The following is a 19,263-nucleotide window of genomic DNA, read 5'->3' as shown; positions in this document are numbered from 1 at the left end:
CTTCTGTATTGATAAAAAATCAAAACCCACTCAGTATCCCAAAGCAATCAACCAATCAGTCAAATAACCAACATCAATTAACCTTACATAATAGGCAGAGAAGTTGTAACTGGAAGGACACACATTGGTATGACTTTCATATCTCCACTTTGATGAGTCCCAAGACCTAAAGTGCCCAGAGCATTTAGAGCCTTGTTTTAATAGTCAATAATTATTGAATACTTAGTATGTATCAGAATTATTTTAAGGCTTTGAAGTATTTTCTCACATAATGCTTACTATATAATCTGAAGAAAATATTATTATTATTATGGATGATGTAACTCAACATAGTTTAAGTAATTTCATCACTTCACATACTGAGAATGACAGAGCTAAGATGTGAACCCACTGTCTTCTGTTTATCCTTTCTAAGAACTTGGCATATTGATGTGGTCAGGAGTTAGCAAAGTAGCCAGCTGTGTTTTAGCAAGGGCTAGTTTTTATTTTCAGTACCTTCCAGGATTAAAACAATCCTGAAAATAGCAGGGGCTCATTAAATATTTATAAAATTAATCAATGAATGAATCTGACTAGCTATTTTCTTATAGAATTACTAACCTAAGAGCATGGGATTCAGTGGTAAACTGGGATGTCTTGAGCTTTAAACAATACTCCAGGATAGTGAGAACTAAAGGGATATATGTTAGGAGAGTGGAGGTTCAGTGGGCATGGAGAGGATGAGGGAGGCTCTTCACGGGGATAAATAGGTAAATAAATGAGGTCAGAGAGACAACTCCAATATCCAGCTTTACTATTGATGTCCCTGAAAATGAACTTTTATAACTTTCTCTGAAACCAGCCTCGTGGTAAAAATATCACCAGTGAACCTAACTTGCTTAAGTTCTTCAGCTCTTGACATGTGACAACTGAAGCATGTGGGCCATGGATCCCTTCATGAAACTTCACATCCTTCCAGAAAGTATGGTGAACATATAATTTACTGTTCTCACATGGACATATTAATAAGCATTCTTTGAGTATCCATGAGTCATCTTATTAAGTGTCTATAGTAATAGGCTGGCCCTGATAAGGTGCATACCTTCAATCTGCTGTTAATTTGAGAAAAGAAAGGGATGGTCACAGGAAATATTAGAAAAAAACCTCATTGACAGAACTTGATGACTGACAAGATATAAAGTGAGAGAAAACAGAGTCAATGAGTTAAGATGGACTCAAAACAATGATGGCTAAACATTGTAAGGAGTCAAGAAAGGGATCTGGATAAGGAAAGGGCAATGCTGAAAAAAAGATGAATTCAGTTTTCAAAATATTGGATATTTGGAGATAAATGACATCTAAATAGAAATGTCTAAATGCTACTTAAAATAGTGAGAATATGGTCTTAAAGGCCTCTCCATGGAGGTGATTGGTAAAAACTTGAGAGAATTCATTCATTTAACACTTAATTATGTATTCCAATGTTCCTTGCATTAGGCAAGAAACTGGGATACAAAGAAGAATGATGAAATTATTATAGAGTCTTCAAAAAAAGACCTTATAAACCCAACTAGCTGTAGAAACAGATTTGGGAAAATGTATGGCATGGTAAAGAAATTAATTTTCAAAGCTCAACGGAGAAAGAAGAAACAAGGAGGCTTCAGAAAGGTGAGGAATGAAATAATGATTGAAGGATAGAAATAAGAATCATGCCTGGTTGGTGTGGCTCAATGGTTTAGTGTCGACCTATGAACCAGGAGGTCACGTGTTGATTCCTGGTCAGGCACATGTCTATCTCTCTCTCCCTCTCCCTTCCTCTCTGAAATCAATACAATATTGAAAGAAAGAAAGAAAGAAAGAAAGAAAGAAAGAAAGAAAGAAAGAAAGAAAGAAAGAAAGAAAGGAAGGAAGGAAGGAAGGAAGGAAGGAAGGAAGGAAGGAAGGAAGGAAGGAAGGAAGGAAGGAAGGAATCTTATTAAGACAATTAACATATTTACCTCCAGGGAGAGGTAAATTCAATGGCATAAAAGTACTAAGATGATGGCAAAAAGAAGTGACAATCAACTTCACCTGGGGGAAGCAGGAGGAACTCTGGTAATGCTACAGTGAATAAGATAATTAAACTTTTATTCACAAACCTTTTCTATTTTGTTTATTGCAGTATTCCCAGAAGTTAATATTATACAAAAATGAGTTTAATTTTAATGTGTTTACCTGGAAATATGATTAATCTTTAAATGAAAAAAAGCAACAGATATAGAGTGTGTCAAGAACTATTGCCAGGTTATTTTAAAAATGCTTTAGGGGCTTTGTTGGCCCTTTGCCATATTTCAATGTTTTTGTTCATCTGTGAAAATATGGGCTTGCTAAACTGTCACTGAAAGAGCATTCTATAGTAAACTGTGGGTCATTCTACATCTACATGGCAATTCATGTATAATATAACAAGGGGAGTAAAACAACACGGGACCTTCTCTCTCCTTGATCTCAATTTGCATAGGTATAGTGCTTTGTCATGAGACGTTCATAAATGCATGCTACTCTCTATTAGAGATCAGAGGGAAATCTATTGCTCAGTGTCTTCCATGAGAAAGTGTGTGATTGGCTAATACCACCATCAATTATCTGGGGATAAAGAGGGAGATAGTCACCTCAAGAAAGAGAACAGGTTGGATCCATATGTTTAATTATGGCAAACCTTCTTTTAGTCTAGACTTTGGGAGTTAGGAGTAAGGGATGGTCTTCAAATTATTGGTTATGATTTTTGAGATGCTGACTCTATTTTTTTAATAAAGAACTAAAGTCCAAGAAAACCCAGGGCTCTCTGGAGGAAAATGGTTAAGTGGAGGGGGATTTCTCTATAAGATACTGAGTGCAACATTGGCATAGAAATAAACAAATTGGCCAAAGTAACAGAATAAAGACCAACATCTATAAAAACTTCATATATGCAGAGGTTGCATTATAGACTGAGAAAAGGAGGACCTACTTAATAAATAATACTGGAAAACTTATCACTATGTGGAAAGGATTATTTAAAATTATTTTTAATTTTACATACAATGTATGACTTCATTGTTACTCTAAAAAATATAACAGATAGAACTAAATTTTTCTTTGATCACCTCCCCAGTGCTAGCAATTATGCCCCCTTTTCTTGGGCAATAATAATAACTAACATTTATTTAGTTTCAAATAAAAAACTGGCAGAGACACTATGAGACAAAAGGTAACACATTTCAAAGGTGGTGCTATTCCATATGCAACATTTATAAATAAGTTATCAAAAAACAGTTACATGACCCTTATCCCTTAACTAATGTGAATGGCATAAAAGTACTAAGAGTTAGAAATTAGCCCAGCCGGAGTGCATCCTGTGCACTGAGAAGTTGCTGGTTCGATTCCCAGTCAAAGCACATGGGTTGTGGGTTCAGTCCCCAGTTGGAGCATGTTTGGAGGGCAGCCGATTGATGTTTCTCTCTCCCATTGGTGTTTCTCTCTCTCTCTCTCTCTCTCTCTCTCTCTCTCTCTCTCTCTCTCATTATTTTTATTTCTCTTTCTCTCCTTTCCTCTCTCTGGGCATGTCCTCAGGTATGGATTTTAAAATACTGCTACTACTACTACTGATGATGATGATTTTTAAAAAAATGAGTTATAGGGGGGTGGGGCATGAATGGGAGGTGAGGGGTAGTGGGGGAATAAGGACACATATGTAATATCTTAATCAATAAAGAAATTAAAAAACAAACAAAACATATGGACAAAAAATTAAAAAGTAAAAATGAGTTATAAATTAGAATGGGGAAGAGTGTCCTGCTAATAAACTTCATTTCCCAGCCTTCCTCAAATGAGAACCAAATGAAAGTCATTGGGTAGAGTTTCCAGGAAGCTCACATTGCCCTCTCTCTTTCTCTTGCTTCTAGTCTGGAGCTCGGATGGATTGGCTGTAGCTCAAGGAGAAATCTAGGTCAATGAGGAAAACTGAAAATGGAAACAACATGTTACAATTGCCAAAGCAGAAAGATATAAAATATGGGCCCTGGTGACTATGGAGCTGCATGTCAGCACAAACCACCTACCTCTTGACTTCCTTTATACAGGAGAAAAATGAACTTCTGGCATGTCTATGCCACTGTTATTCTGTTTCTGATACAACAGCTGAATGCAAATCCCAATTGACACAAACATGTTACAAAGAAAAGATACTTTGAGGAAAATGTTATACAAATGATATGTATACATATAGATATAGTATCTCACACATATACACATATGTGCATATATGCACATGTATATACTGTATGCATGTATGTATATGCATGTGTATGCATGCATGTGCATAAGTATGTGTTATAAGTAGAGATAGTGTGTGTATATTTAATACATATATCTCATGCTCACACACATACATGTCCCTTGAAGTTGTTACCATAGACAAACTTGACTTAGTAACTCTATTATAATTGCTGTGGGGTATTTGCTGTGCCATCCTAAGTAGTTGGTCATGCCACCAGAAATGTTCATTTTAAAAAAAGAACAAGAAGAAACTAGGAAAGCAATTTATTGTCTACTAGAGGCCCGATGCACGAAGATTCATGCAAGAATGGGCCTTCCTTCCCGTGGCTGCCGACACTGCCTTCGCTCTGGCCAGAGCCACCTTTTCGCTAGGCCTGGAGCCGCCTTTCCACCTTCCCACACTGCCCAGAGGCCCTGAGCAGCTGGGGCAGTGCGTAACGCCTGCGTGTGCAAATTAACCCAGCTTGGTGCCTGCTTATGCAAATTAACCCGTCATCTTTGTTGGGTTAATTTGCATACTCACTCCTGATTGGCTGGTGGGCATCATGAAGATATGGTCAATTTGCATGTTACTCTTTTATTAGTGAAGATATGTGCAGCCTTGGGCAGGTTTGGAGGCAGGGAAAATGAATTACTAACATTTGTTCAGTGGGAAACTAAAGAATGCTATTCCTTTCTTTAGTGGTAGTTTTTTTTAATAGGTGAGCTAGAGATTTCAAATTATAATTTTTTAGGGGTGTAAACTAGAGGAAAAAAATAATCATTTACAAAAGGAATAATGATGAACCAAGTCTTTGGCTGGTCACACTTTATTTTGTAAGAGTGTTATTAAAATTACTTTCCATTTTTCTTCCATCTGCCAGGCTGTATTTTGCTTGGATTATGTCAGCACAATTATATTTAATAAAAAGCTCCTTCACAGAAAATTGTCACACTTGGTAATATAAGGCTACTTCAATCACCAGAGTGTGAAAATTGTTTCTCTAGCTGGCAGTTTCCTGATTAGCTGAGCATCTGATCCCCACAGTTTTTTTATTTTCTTTCCAAAGCATATTTCTTTCATGTATATATGTGTAATTAATTTTTAATTATATGGCTTCTAATCAAAGACAAAGTTAACACAATGAATTACATATGTAAAAAAATAAATAAATAAAAAGAGGCACCCATGATCTCCTTGGGGAAACATTGTCCAAGGCAAACTATCATGTTGTTGACCTTCACCTATTTTGGGGATGACAAGTGATGCTTAGCTACATGAAAAACATAGTTCCATGCAATATAAATTGCAAATTTAGCAGGGCTTAAAGATTGGTAGGAATGTTATTTATTCTGCTAAGTCTTAATAAGCAATTTTTTTAGGTTAATAGGCAATAGATAACATCCACTCATATAAAACAAATAAATAAGAACATAGTGGTAGTTTTTGAAAGTATTGCTTTATTATTAGCATTTTAAGGCTAATAATAGGAAAATTATGCTGTTTCTAAATAATAGGAATTATGCTGTTTCTAAGATAATAATGGTGAGCAAGAGAGAGAGATTTCTGCCCTCAAACGTACAAGATAGACAATTATATGGTCATTTATCTATGCAGGCAGTTATGAGAGCATGTCTTAGAAAGACCTGATGTATACCAAAGAGTCAGAGAATTAATTTAGTTAGTTAATTAATAAATTATTAATTAATTAACAACTTTAATATTGATTGATGATTGATTGAGTTAGTTAATAATTATTAAGTCTTAATTTAGGCGTAATATTAAAATGAGAACTCAAATATGACTAGAAGTTAACTGGGCACAAGTGAGGAAAAACTAAAGGAGGCCAACTGACTGAATGTCAGAGAGCAAAGGAGAGAAAGTGCAGGATACGTTTGGAGAGATGGTGTGTAAGGCCTTTCAGATCTTGTTTAAGATTTTGGATTTTATTCTAGGAACACAGGAAAGTCTTTAATGTTTTAAGCAGGAACATGACATATGTAAATTTATATTTTAAGTGATTGCCCCAGCAGTAGTGCAGACCTTACACTGTAAGAAATGAATGGAGGAGGTTAAACGTACACCTAGTAAAAACACTGAGGAGAATTTTGAGGTAGTTCTTGTGAACTAAAGAAAATTAATCTCCAATCATATTTTATTCATACAGGCTTCCTGTCTCCCCATATATAAAAATAAAGCTGTATATTGATGTGGACACTATAGTGTAGACAGAGAGGACATCATCAAAGGAACTAGAGGAAAACAGTACCTATAAAGAATGATGATTCAACCTTGGAACAACTTCTTATCAGCATCATGGAGATGTGAAGATAATGGGATATTTTTTAACTGCTAAACCAAAAATAATTATTTAATAGAGTTCTATGGGATGCTGAACTATTATTCAAGAATAAAGTTAGCTAAAGGTATTTTCAGATAAACTATGATTGAGAGATTTTACCACACACATGCACTTACTGGAAGAAATATTAAAGCATTTATATTTCACAAAGAAATAATGTGCCGAAAATGAAGGAACTGGATGTAAAAAGCAAGGATAGTAAATAAATTGAGCAAGATTTGAGCAAATCTAAGTAGCATGCAAATAAGTGATATTTTTCAATTTAAAAACAAGAAAATAGGCAATAAATTTCAAGACAGAAGAGGTGATTATCTTTATAGCATTATAAGGTCCTTTTTTAAAGGAGGAAGGTAGAGCTGTAGACAAAATTAAACTATGGTAAGTGAAGTTTATATGTTAAAAATTTAATGATCACCACTAATATAATATAAATAACATAGATCATTTCTCAAATGGTTTTAAGGCAACGGGAGGACAAAACAAACCTTGACAAATCCAACAGAAAGTAGAAAAAGAAACAAAAATCACATTACATGACAAAAACTAAATTTAAATACTGTATATAGATAATCAGTAAATATAAATAGAAAATCATGCACTTATCATTAAAAGTATCTTATTCACTATTTCTCCACAACTTCCACCTCAACTTACATGATAGATGGGTGGTTTTAGTGGGAAACCACACTCACCTTTGTGAACCTAGCATTTTAGAGGATGAATTTAGGAAGCTTTGGATATGCCTCCAGTTAAAATGCTTCCATACTTCATTGACAAAGAGAAAAATGCGTAATTTGTGCTTATAGTTCAGATTTAAATGGGATTATATCAAATTCCTATAACTTCTTACAGAATAAATTGTACTCTAAAGCATCTGGGCATACTTTCGTAATTGCTTCTCCTTCTTGAGACCTTTTTTCAGAGCAGATAGAATTGACCTGATGTCACAGATAGTCTTGCTAAATATATCAGAGTGGAGTCAGCATGCAAGATTTTCACATCCCCTGAGGATCTGCATCTGCTACAAGTGGCTCCTGTAGCAGATGGGTGAGTGTGCAGAGATCCTTTGAGGCTTCCAGGTGCCTTTGTTTATGAACTGTACTTCCTATTCATCTGCAATCTAATCAGATAGGAAGTTCATAGAGCTCCAGAGTACCTGCTCATTAACATTGCCCCATTTTGAAGTAAGAGCTCCCAAGTTCTCTGCTGTTCCCATAACATGACCATGCCTGGAGGTCAAATGAAACCAAACTTGCTACCCAGGCTCTCGCTGATTTGGCCAGATTCTGGTACAACATCTGAATGTATCTTCATGTCTAAATGCAAGAGAGGTCAGGGGCCTCTGAGACTCAAGTTAGGTGGTAACAACCTGATACAATCATATCATCTCTTTTTGTTAGCCCAAGTTAATAAAAAAGAAGGGGAAGGAGCAAAAAGAGTAGTTGTTCTCATGAACAACGCTGTGATTGTTCTTGAACTCAGATGGCTGTTGTACAGCTGAATCTTGCATGCCCTGGGTGCAAGGTAACATTGCTGCCCATGTCACCCTATGGGGAGAATTCCTGCCCCAAACTGTCATCACTGAAGGTAACCTGTGCATAATTTCTCCTGTGACCCAGAAAGGTAAAGTCAGGAAAGAATATCCAAAGCAGGGATGTCAGTCAGGGGAATTCCAGGGAGGGGGACTTGAATGTTTTATACCCTGGTTAAAGCAGACTTTAAAGTCCCAGGTTTTGGAGCAGGTGCCTCCAGGTCACCTACTTCAGAGCAAGGCTTGCAGCAGATGGTCCTAAGGCAGAACAAAGACTAAGCTCTGCCCCCTGCCTCCAACCAAGTCAGAGCTAGTGACACATCATAATGGGCTTACTTCAGGGACAAGTAGACTTGGGGAGTAAAGAGCTAATGTTGAGTAAGTCCAGAATATTCTTTAAGATGTAGTTTTCTCAATGCTCTACAGAGAGAAATTCAATATTTTCTACATCAACTTGCCTCTCTTCATAGCACTGACACAGTTACTAAATGAATTTTTCCCCAAGTTATAAGAAATGAGTCACAAAATAAATGACTTGTGTTTGACTTTCAAGTATTTCTAGCACCAAGCATTAGCAGTAGATGAAATTCTTCTAATATTTTCTATGGGTGCAATGCGTCAGATGACTATGACTTTTAAACTAGAGAGCATTTACATTTAATACGTTTCATCACATATAAAGCAAGTTTACTTAGGAACTATTAAGCATGTGTCAAGGTATTAGCTGAAAGTCAGAAAATTCACTCTGCGCTTCAGAAATAAATACAGGTGAATCACTTCCCTCCTGTATCTCAAAACAAATTTATTTTGTTGAATGTCTCAGGCATTCAGCCCAGAATGAAAGAACATGGAAGGATTTAATTGGAAAAAATAAAATAAGACCCTGAAGAGATCATCTATGCTGTCTTTCATTTTACAAAGATGGAAACCAAGGCCCAGAAGACAAGTTTCTCTCTTAGGGTCACACAGAAAGCAAGTAGCCTAAATACTGGCCTCATGACAGCCACTCCAGTGGCCTTCCTGCTATAAAACGATCCTCCTGCTGTCAATAATACTAAAACTATTGCTGAAATGAGACATAGAATTTGGGAAGAACTTCTAGAGCAATCGTCCCTAAGCTACGTAACAACAAGATGAGGTCTTCTTAGAATGGAGCTTTTGGAACTCATGCCTGTTCTTAAAAATAAGATTTATTGAGGTATAATTTAAAAACAACACATGTACTTACCAATTTTAAGTGTCTAATTTAATGAGTTAATATATAGAAATATATAGTCACTTAGCTACCACTAACAATCAAGATTGTAGAACATTTCTGGTCCTGGACAGGTGACTTAGTCGGTTGGAGTGCCGTCCCATACACCAAAAGGTTTCAGGTTTGATTCCCCATAGGGGCACATACCTAGGTTTCAGGTTTGATCGTATGTCTGGGCACATGTGGGAGGTAACTGGTTGATGTTTCTCTGTCTCATCAATGATGTTTCTCTCTCTCTCTCTCTCTCTCTCTCTCTCTCTCTCTCTTTCTCTCTCTTCCTCTTTCTCTAAAGATCAATGAAAAACTATCCATTGGTGAGCATTTAAAAAAAAGTAGAACATTTACATCAACCCAGAAAGTTTCCTTGTGCCTCTTTAAAGTCATTTTCTTTTCCCCTGTGCTGTCTGCTGGACACCAGTGATCTGCTTTCTGTCACTAGAGTTTGTGCCTTTTCTAGGATTTCATATAAATTAAATTCTAGTCTTTTGTGCGTGGCTTCATTCCTTTGCTTGATGATTTTGAAATTCGTCTAAGTTGCACATATCAGAAGCTTGTTTTTATTGCTGGGTAGCATTCCATTGTATGATTGTGAAGTAATTGATTGATTCACCAGTTAATTTGTACTGTTTCCAGTATATTATTATTTATAATTTGGGTATTTGGATGGTTTTCAGTGTTTTACTATGATTAACAATGTTGTTATGATTATTGGACTACAAGTCTTTGTATCAAAATACAGTATAATTTTATTTCTCCCGAGTAAATGCATAGGACTGTGATTTCTCATTGTATATATTTAACTACAGAAAAAATGTACAAAAGTGTGTTCCTAAGTGGCTGTACCATTTTGTATTCTTACCATTAATGTTTGAGAGTTCCAGTTGCTCTACATCCTCACCAAAGTTGCTCTGTGTCCAGAATTAGTATAGATTATACCTTGCTGTTATCCTGTGTTGTCACTTCAAATTAAAACTAAGTATGCCTGGCCAGTGGCTTGGTTGGTTGGCGCGTCACCCATACACCGAAAAGGTTGCTGGTTTAATTCCCAGTCAAGGTACATACCTAGGTTGCAGGTTCGTTTCCTAGTAAGGGCATGAATGTTTCTCTCTCTCTCTCTCTCTCTCTCTCTCTCTCTCTCTCTCTCTCTCTCTCTTTCATCTATAAACATATCTTCAGGTGAGGATTAAAACTAATCATCAATATTTCAAACAGACTTGTAGTCCCAGTAGTACTCCAGAAATACAAGCACCAAAGTTTTAGACAAGAATTGCCTTGTTCCCTACATTTCATTAAGAGCATTCCCCATGACATGACCCACAGTATCAGTACAGAACAGAGCTACCCAAAGGAACTTGCAGAAGCCCTGACATAGCTGCAGGCATACTTCCCACTGAGTGGATGATTAAATAGAATTAGGGATCTCTTTGGACTTTCTACTTAGGTGGTGGGGCGGTCTGGGTTCAAATATATGTCAGTGAATTTTACCCAGTTTTACTCCATCCCATAATTTCTGAAATATTAAATAGGACTGACTGGTGACATGATAGCATGCTAGCATTTTATCTTTTCCCTTTATCAGGTTGACCTGTAGGATTTGTGTAATCTTGATAGTCGTCTATCTACTTCTGCTAGACATAGAAGAGAATATAAACTGATGTATCACGTGGAGTACCATCTACCTGAGAACAGGGCCATGTTTCTGAACAGATGTTAAACATCACAAGGTACCAAGAGCTCTCCACAAACTTAGATGAGATCTGCAAACTCAAATTAGTTAAACTGGGGATAAAGGTTGCAGTGGCAGTCTCTTTAATATCATAGTCATGGGCTATGAATTGCTATGATGATTAGAGGGGGAGCTTATGTGTTCAAAGAGTATTCAATATTTCAATGTGAGAAGTGTGGGTGTGTGCGTGCGTGTGTGTGTGTGTGTGTGTGTGTGTGTGTATGTGTGTGTGTGTAGGGATCCATGACTCTGTTCTTATTACCACTTATAGCAGTAATGAGTTCAATAAAGTTTTCCAAATTTTTAAGCCAAACAGGTCTCCCTGCCCTTATATGACCCTCAGGACTCCAAAGGGGTACAGCAGTAAATGAAGGGGAGTCTTGATACAAGTAAATATTTTCTTCCAAGTGTCTATATTCTTGCCAAGGTTGATTCCTAGAGTTTAAAAATAATTTATCATTTTTAATCCACTTTAATTTTTAAAAAATCTGGAGATGGAACTGTTCAAGTACAAATATTTCACCTGCGAAGGTTAGCCTGAGTGTAAATGAACCTGTGAGCTCATTAGCGCCTGGCGGCCGTGGGGAGAGAGAAGGACCAGGAACGCCCGCCTGCAACCATGCCTAGCAGTTGGAATGAAGCGGCGACACCAGCTGCCACCTTGGGGAGTGAGAAGGGAGGATTCTGAATTCGCTGTGGTGAAACTCAAAGCTCTCTTGCTAAAATCCTCCTCTCCTCCTGTTGCTTCCCTTTATAGGAAGCTTGTGGCTGACCACCTGGTATTCTGAATCATTAATTCATGGAAGACATTCTGTCAGGAATAACGTGTAACAGGCTGCCTGGCAACTGCCATTGACACCCATTCACTTTAATTCACTTCAGTAATTATTTATTGCACACCTACTAGCATGCCCAGCCTGGTGTGAGCAAGGAGGCTTTCAAATGAAGAGAGTACATTATTCTTACCCTAGAGATTTAAAAAATTAATTTAGTTCTCTATTTCTTTTAGGAGAGTAGATAAAATGTTACATGAAGCAAATTTTTTTTAAAAATTACATAAGTGTCAAAGCACTATAGGCAAAACAAAATGGGAAAAAAATGAGTTTCAGATCCAGCTGGTGTGGCTCAGTAGTTGAGCGTCAACCTATGAACCAGGAGGTTACCATTCAATTCCTGGTCTGTGTCTCGATCCCCAGTTGGGGGCGTGCAGTAGGCAGTCCATCAATGATTCTCTCTCATCATTGATGTTTCTATCCGTCTCTCCCTCTCCTTCCTCTCTGAAATCAATAAAAATAAAAAATAATTAAAAAATGAGCTCCTTTAGTCCAGTTCTTGCCAAGTGAGAGGTGCTATACATTCATAGGCTCTGAGCACTTTTCATGTGTCAGCTCCCTTAATTTCCAAAACTACTTAGGAAAATGATATAAAAACTCCCACATTAGACATGGAGCAGGAGGTCTGGGGTAAGACTGGTTAACTAATCTTTCTCAACAGTTGATTCTTCAGCCAAGGAATGCGAGTCCAATGTCTATGGGAGTCAGGTGGAAACACCCATGTGACTGCGGTAGGGAAGGTGAGCGGGTTAGAGAAACCACAAGGGCCTCCAGGTGGACACAGTGACAGGTGTCTGAGTCTGAAGTGTGTGAAGAATGTCGAAGGTTAAAAGACAGGTGGACAGGTACAGGACCCAAAAGACAGAAAGGTTCAGCTACGCATAGTCTAAAATCCAGATTAAATGACAAAAAAGAAAGATCCTGTAGCAATTGAGAGAACACGGTGACAATGAGCATAAAGCAGCTCATCACAAAGTAAGGTATTTCTGAAACACCACTCATGGTTCTCAGGTGGTAGAAATCCACGCTGCCTGAAGGAATCAGGCAACCGGGAGCAGGGGAGTCAGGGATGGGCTCTGGGAAAATAAATAGTAACAGCTTTGAGGAACCAATTTTTTCCAATTTGAGATGTCTCTAAGAATTTCTTTGGTTTATATTGTCTTCATGAAGCCTCAAAATAAATCATTTCTATTATGCTTCTCAGTTATAAATCTGAATTCACTGGCTAACATGTGCAGGCATCTTGGGCCTAAGAACTGGTTTTTAAAATGAATTAGTTACCAAAACTATATACATAAATTAAAAAAATAAAATATATTCATTACAAAATAATTAAATTTTAAAAATAAAATGTATTGGATACCAAACAAGAAAACCAGTGGCACAATTGCTTAGCTCCACAGAAAACAGCAGGGCAAGGAATTTCCTCTTTGCTTATATAGGTCATGCATTTGAAGTTTTATGGTTATTTTCTTAATGTAACTTTCCTTGGGTTCTTGAGTGCGTTTAGAACATAATTTCAATCTGGCAAAGATCTCACCATCAAAGAGAGATGTCTCTCCAATTAAGCATTATATCCAACTTACAAATTGGGAGCAGAGGCTCAGGAAGAACCAAGAGTTCCTGAGTGATGACTGGAGGGCTGAGTGTCCCAGGCTACTGTGTGGAAACTAAGGTGGATTCCAGCGCTTTGCTACTTGACTGCAGTATGTGGCTCTTTGCTAAACATGTGACAATTAGCAGGGCATGAAATTAATCATCGTGGGCAACTTTAATACATATTTGAACATGTTATGCCCTAAAGTAACTGCAATGGTTTTTTCCTAGAAAGAAGTAAACATGTATGCTTTCTTTTTGCTTGAGATTCCTTTTTATTTGGAAATAATCAGAACATGTTATTTAATTCCAGGAAGGCAACTATGTAAAGCAACAATTGCCAAAGAGGGTAGGATTTTACCTGCCCTGTATTTACAGAACCTTTGCATAATTCTGTATTTTACTATATCCTACTCAATTAATTTCAATGAAATTGGTTCTTTCTTCTAACCGATTTTGTGTTCACCTTGATGACTGAGGAAATACCTAAATTGGTGATTCTCAAACTGTAGGCTAAACACACACACACAGTGCATCAGCTTATACTCTCACGATACTGATGATGGGCGCAGACATGTCATTGTAAAATAGCAAATTCTAGCATTCCATTGGTTTCACTGAATTGGGCATCCTGGAGTGTATAGGCCTGCCTAAGAGCCAGCGGAATAGAACAAAAGTGGTACTTTTCTCTTTTAGCTGCTGATTCTATTTTGAAGATAAGCCAATTCTAACTGGACTGAATGCACTTTATGCTTTCAATCCTGTTTATTTGTAACTTTCAGTCACATCTTGCCAAAAGATTGATCTGTTTTGTCTCACTTTCTTTTCTCCTGCAATATTAGTCTAAAAGATAATTTGAGGAGGGCAGGGACTAGAGAATATTTTCTCTTGGGATAGTCACCTATTTAAATCATGCGGTATTTGGCCAATCGTTCTTCATTGTATGAATTGTTCATCCTGGGTGTAAGTGATTCGTCTTTTTCTGATAATTGGTGGTAGAGCTTCCTTAGACTAAGAATGTTCTTGTTTGGATAAGGACAAACAGATAATTAAAAATCCTATGCAGGTATTAGATGCTTGGGTAAGTCCTTAACAAAATATATTTTTTGTGGAGTTGGCTATTAATGAAGCGATAGAGATTTAAATATCAATAATCTTTGCAAGTACATGCTTATAACAATTTAAATACATTTGTTTTCTTTGTTCCATAAAAAGTAAATGATGTGTCTAGGTTTTGATAAGAGTGCAGGTCAGATTATATATTGGAATACATAGTAAAGTGCATTTACTATCGTCATAGTAAAGTGCATTTTAGGGACTGAGGAAACAGATAATACTAACATCTCCTGGTACCAGACCCACATGTCTGCTTTGTAACCAAAGCAAGCTGCAAACTAATCAGATACAGGAAACATGATGCTGGACTGACCCCAATTAGTTGTTATTTTTCAGATTGAAAGAGATTCAATTCAGTCGCATGCTGTCTTCTATATGAGTAAATGCTATATATTGCCACACAGAAAGATGGAGTTTTTAAAACAAAACAAAACAAAACAAAACAAAACAAAACAAAACAAAACAAAAAAACCTTTCTCCATGAGGGGAAAGAGTCACGGTGGATGAACTGAGGAATTGTGTCTCCTTGACAGACTGTCCCTATAGCAGGCAAGAGTGCTTCATGTCACCTATGTCTGAGAGACTTTTTCAGATCACCTAAATCCCTTTGTTTCTATCCTGACCTGGCAAAACTTTGGTTTTGCAGAGGCTAACCATGTGGCTTGCCTACAGTGATTGTGCACGTGTATGCAGACACGAACATTTTTGGCCCTTCAGAATGAGCTGCAGCACATAATCCTTAGGTAATAAAAAAAAAAATCTAGCTTTTATATGTGAAAATCTAAGGACTCCTGTCACTCTGACATGGTGAATCTAATTCAGTGTTGTTCCTAAAACTACTTAATGAATAGGAATTTGAACTTTCTGTTTTGCCAAATGATCTTTTCCAACTGACTGAACATGGTACATTTCACCTTCCAAACAACTTGACAATAGTTCTCATTATAAAGGAGCTGTCTTTCAACAGTTAAAATATTAATCATTGTCATTAGGTCTGATCATCAAACAATTCTTTTTCCATGGACAGCATTGCCCTATATTAGTAAAATTCTTTGCCTTCACAATATTCCCCTTTATCAAAATTAATTATAAGTTAAATCCCTCAAATTACATTAGTCCCAATATTTCTCATCTTCTGAGTTATAATTTGTGCAAGTTATAAAACTATTGTATATTATTACTCCAAAATATGTGTGTAGAGGAGAAAAATATATATTTATTTACATATTTTAATTCTTGCACTATTAAAAGAGTAAAATAAATAAGATTTTTTGGTTGCTTGGAAGTAAGTAATGAGAAGGAGGACATAGAATGGCCCCTTGGTATATAGTCAAAAGTATAAAGTTGCTCTATGATCTCTATAATAGTTCTCCATTTGGCTTAAAACACACCAATATGAAAAAACAACAACACATAAATACAGAGGAGAGAGGTGTCAGAAGCAGAGGTGTAAAGATGGGTGTACGACCATGCCTTTATTATCATGTTCTGAAACATTTCAAGTAAAATAGCAAAAGAAAAAAATAAGAATTTACTGGAAGACAAATAAATGCATCCATCAATTAATTTCCCCACTCCTCACCCCCCCACCAATGCCAGTACTTTTCCTTTCATATTCAACTTTTAAGGCAGGGATGCAAATCAAGAGAAATCATATTTATGAGACCCTGATTTAAGATGATAGAGAGACTGAGAGAATGGGACTGGTCAGGGATATTTTAGGAAGTAGGCCAGACAGGACGTAGTCAAGAATTGGACACTGGGAGACAGGTAAGAGAGAAGTCTACAGTAAGTTCTGCTTTGGGTAGTTAAGAGAATGCCTTGGGGAAAGACAAAAGAATAGGCATATCTGAGTGGAAATTTTTGATTCATTTTTAAAATAGCTTTTTATTGAGATATAATTTATATATACAATTCATCCATTTAAAGCACACAATTCACCCAGCCAGTGTGGCTCAGCGGTTAAGTGTCAACCCAGAAATCAAAAGGTCACTGGTTTGATTCCCGGTCAGGGCACATATCAGGGTTGTGGGCTCCATCCTCAGTAGGGATTGTGCAGGAGGCAGTCGATCAATGATGTTTCTCTCTCTTGTCGATGTTTCTATCTTTCTATCCCTCTCCCTCCCTTTCTCTCTAAAAATTAATAAAAACATTTTAAAAGAGATTAATAAAGTACACAATTCAATGGTTTTTAGTATATTTAAATATATGTACAGCCATTGCTACAGTAAATTTTTAATTTAATATTTTTGTCAAAAAGAAAAAAGAAGCCTCATACCTTTTAGGAATCACCTCCCTGTAACTCTATTTCTCCCTCTATGGCCCTAAGCAACAACTAATTTACATCTGTCTCTGTATACTTTAGGCTTTTATATGAATGGAATCATATAGCGTATGGTCTTTTGTGAGTAGCTTCTCTCATTTCGCATAATATTTTAAGGTCCATCCATGTTGTGTCATGTATCAGAACTTCTTTACTTTTTATTGATAAATAATAGTTCCTTGTATGAACATACCAGATTTTGTTTATCTATTCACTCATTGATGGCCATTTGGTTTGTTTTCACTGTTTTGCTATTATGAATAATAATACAAATGGCTATAAACATTTATGTACAAGTTTCTATGTGTATCTGTTTTTTCATTTATTGTGTGTGTGTGTGTGTGTGTGTGTGTGTGTGTGTCCACAGGCTATAAATAGTTGTTTTTAAAAAATAGTTTGTAGCAGTTTCTTTGGGGAACAGCAGATTATCAGAGCTCCTCATGCTGTCATGATGGATGATTGTTTTACTTTTCAATGTGCAGAGCTCTGGGTACTCATCAGCTATCTAGATGGAGAATTGAACAGGCAGAAAGGGATAGGGGCCTGGTAGTCAGGGAACAGACCTGAGCCGGATATGTAGATTCAAAAGTTGGCCTAGTGGTAGAAGTAATGATAGAAGACAGATTAGAAGAGGGTCAGATGAGATCAGCTACGTTCAGGGTGGTATGGCCCTATCTCACACCTGTAGAATGTCTATCATCAACAAATCAACAAACAACAGGTGCTGGTGAGGATGTAGAGAAAAAGGGACCTCATGCACTGCTGGTGGGATTGCAGACTGGTGCAGCCACTGTGGAAAACAGTATGGAGTTTCCTCAAAAAGTTAAAAATGGAACGCTCATTTGACCCAATAATCCCATTTCTATGAATATATCCCAAGAAATCAGAAACACCAATCAGAAAGGATATATGCACCCCTATGTTCATAGCCGCACAATTTACAATAGCTAACATTTGGAAACAGCCTAAGTGCCCATCAGCAGATGAGTGGTTTAAAAAACTGTGGTACGTCTACACAATGGAATACTATACCACTTTAAAAAAGAAGAAACTTTTATCATTTGCAACAGCACTGATGGACCTGGAGAGCATTATGCTAAGTGAAATAAGCCAGTCAGAGAAAGATAAATATCACATGATCTCACTCATATGTGGGATATAATGAACAACATAAACTGATGAACAAAAATAGATCCAGAGACAAAGAAACACCAAACAGACTGTCCAACCTCAGAGGGAAGGCAGAGGAGGGTAGGGGGCCGGGTAATAGATCAACCAAAGGACTTGTATGCATGGGTATTAGCATAACCAATGGACACAGACATTGGGGTGGTGGCGGCTTGTCCTGGGGTGTGGGAGTGGCCAGGGAGGGGTCAACAGGGGAAAAAGGAGACATATGTAATACTTTAAACAATAAAAAAGAAGGTCAAGATCAGAATCTAAAAGAATGGTAATACTGAAAGAGATAGTGAGGGAAGCTGGGAAGAAGTGGTGAGATAAATAAAGGTACATATAAGAAAAAGTGTTTTCTATGGAAGAAATGACTCAGTGAGGACTTTCAAAGAGAAAATGGTCCAAAGCATCTAAACAAGGAAGAGTAAAATAAGAGCCAAAAATACTTCAAGATTTCAAGATATAAAAGACTTTACATTTTACTTTTTAAAAATTCAAGATTTCCAAGATGTAAAAAAAAAAAAATTACAGAACTGACACATGTTATTGGATTTGACAATTAGAAATATACTGGTGAATTTTGCCAGAGTGGCGGGGGTGTCCTGTGGGTGGAAACCAGATTGCAGAGGGCACATATATAAGGAGGTGGAGTTGAGGGGTGTGAAGTTTGGAGTTGGCTAGGTTTTAATCCTACCACCTAACTCTGACTCTCCAAGATTCTGGCCAAAGTCATTGTACACAAAGAACAGGCAGCAAGATGGGGATCACAGTGAACCTTTAGTCAGGGCTGGCTGGAAATGGCTGGATTGGAAAACATAATGGGTCTCTGACCTCCTCCACATACAATCAGGTCCACAGGCACTAGTGTGACCTGATCTACCTCATCTATGGTCAGCTGAGAAGCTGGCACAGCGAGGCACAGACCCACAGTGAGGGCAACACTACAGGGAGAGCTTACCTGATCTGCTTGCACCTTAAGAGAGGGAATGGGAAGAGTCCTAAGCCTTTTTAATGATCCATGAGGACTTCAGTGGGAAATGCAATGGAGTGGACTCCTTCTTTTGGGCCACAGCAATTACATGCATAATTAATA

The 19,263-nt window shown here is 37.2% G+C and overlaps 1 protein-coding gene across 2 annotated transcripts in view; it reads right to left on the bottom strand.

Annotated features, from left to right (window-relative positions):
• Positions 1 to 19,263, bottom strand: part of EMC2 (ER membrane protein complex subunit 2) — a 359,544-nt gene that overhangs the window by 13,070 nt on the left and 327,211 nt on the right. The gene's annotated exons all lie outside the window — the stretch shown is intronic.

The sequence above is a fragment of the Cnephaeus nilssonii genome (genome assembly GCF_951640355.1).
Source record: "Cnephaeus nilssonii genome assembly, chromosome: 18".
Taxonomy (NCBI): Eukaryota; Metazoa; Chordata; class Mammalia; order Chiroptera; family Vespertilionidae; genus Cnephaeus; species Cnephaeus nilssonii.
Note: the sequence above shows the minus strand (reverse complement) of the source record. Positions and strands in the feature narration are given on the sequence as shown.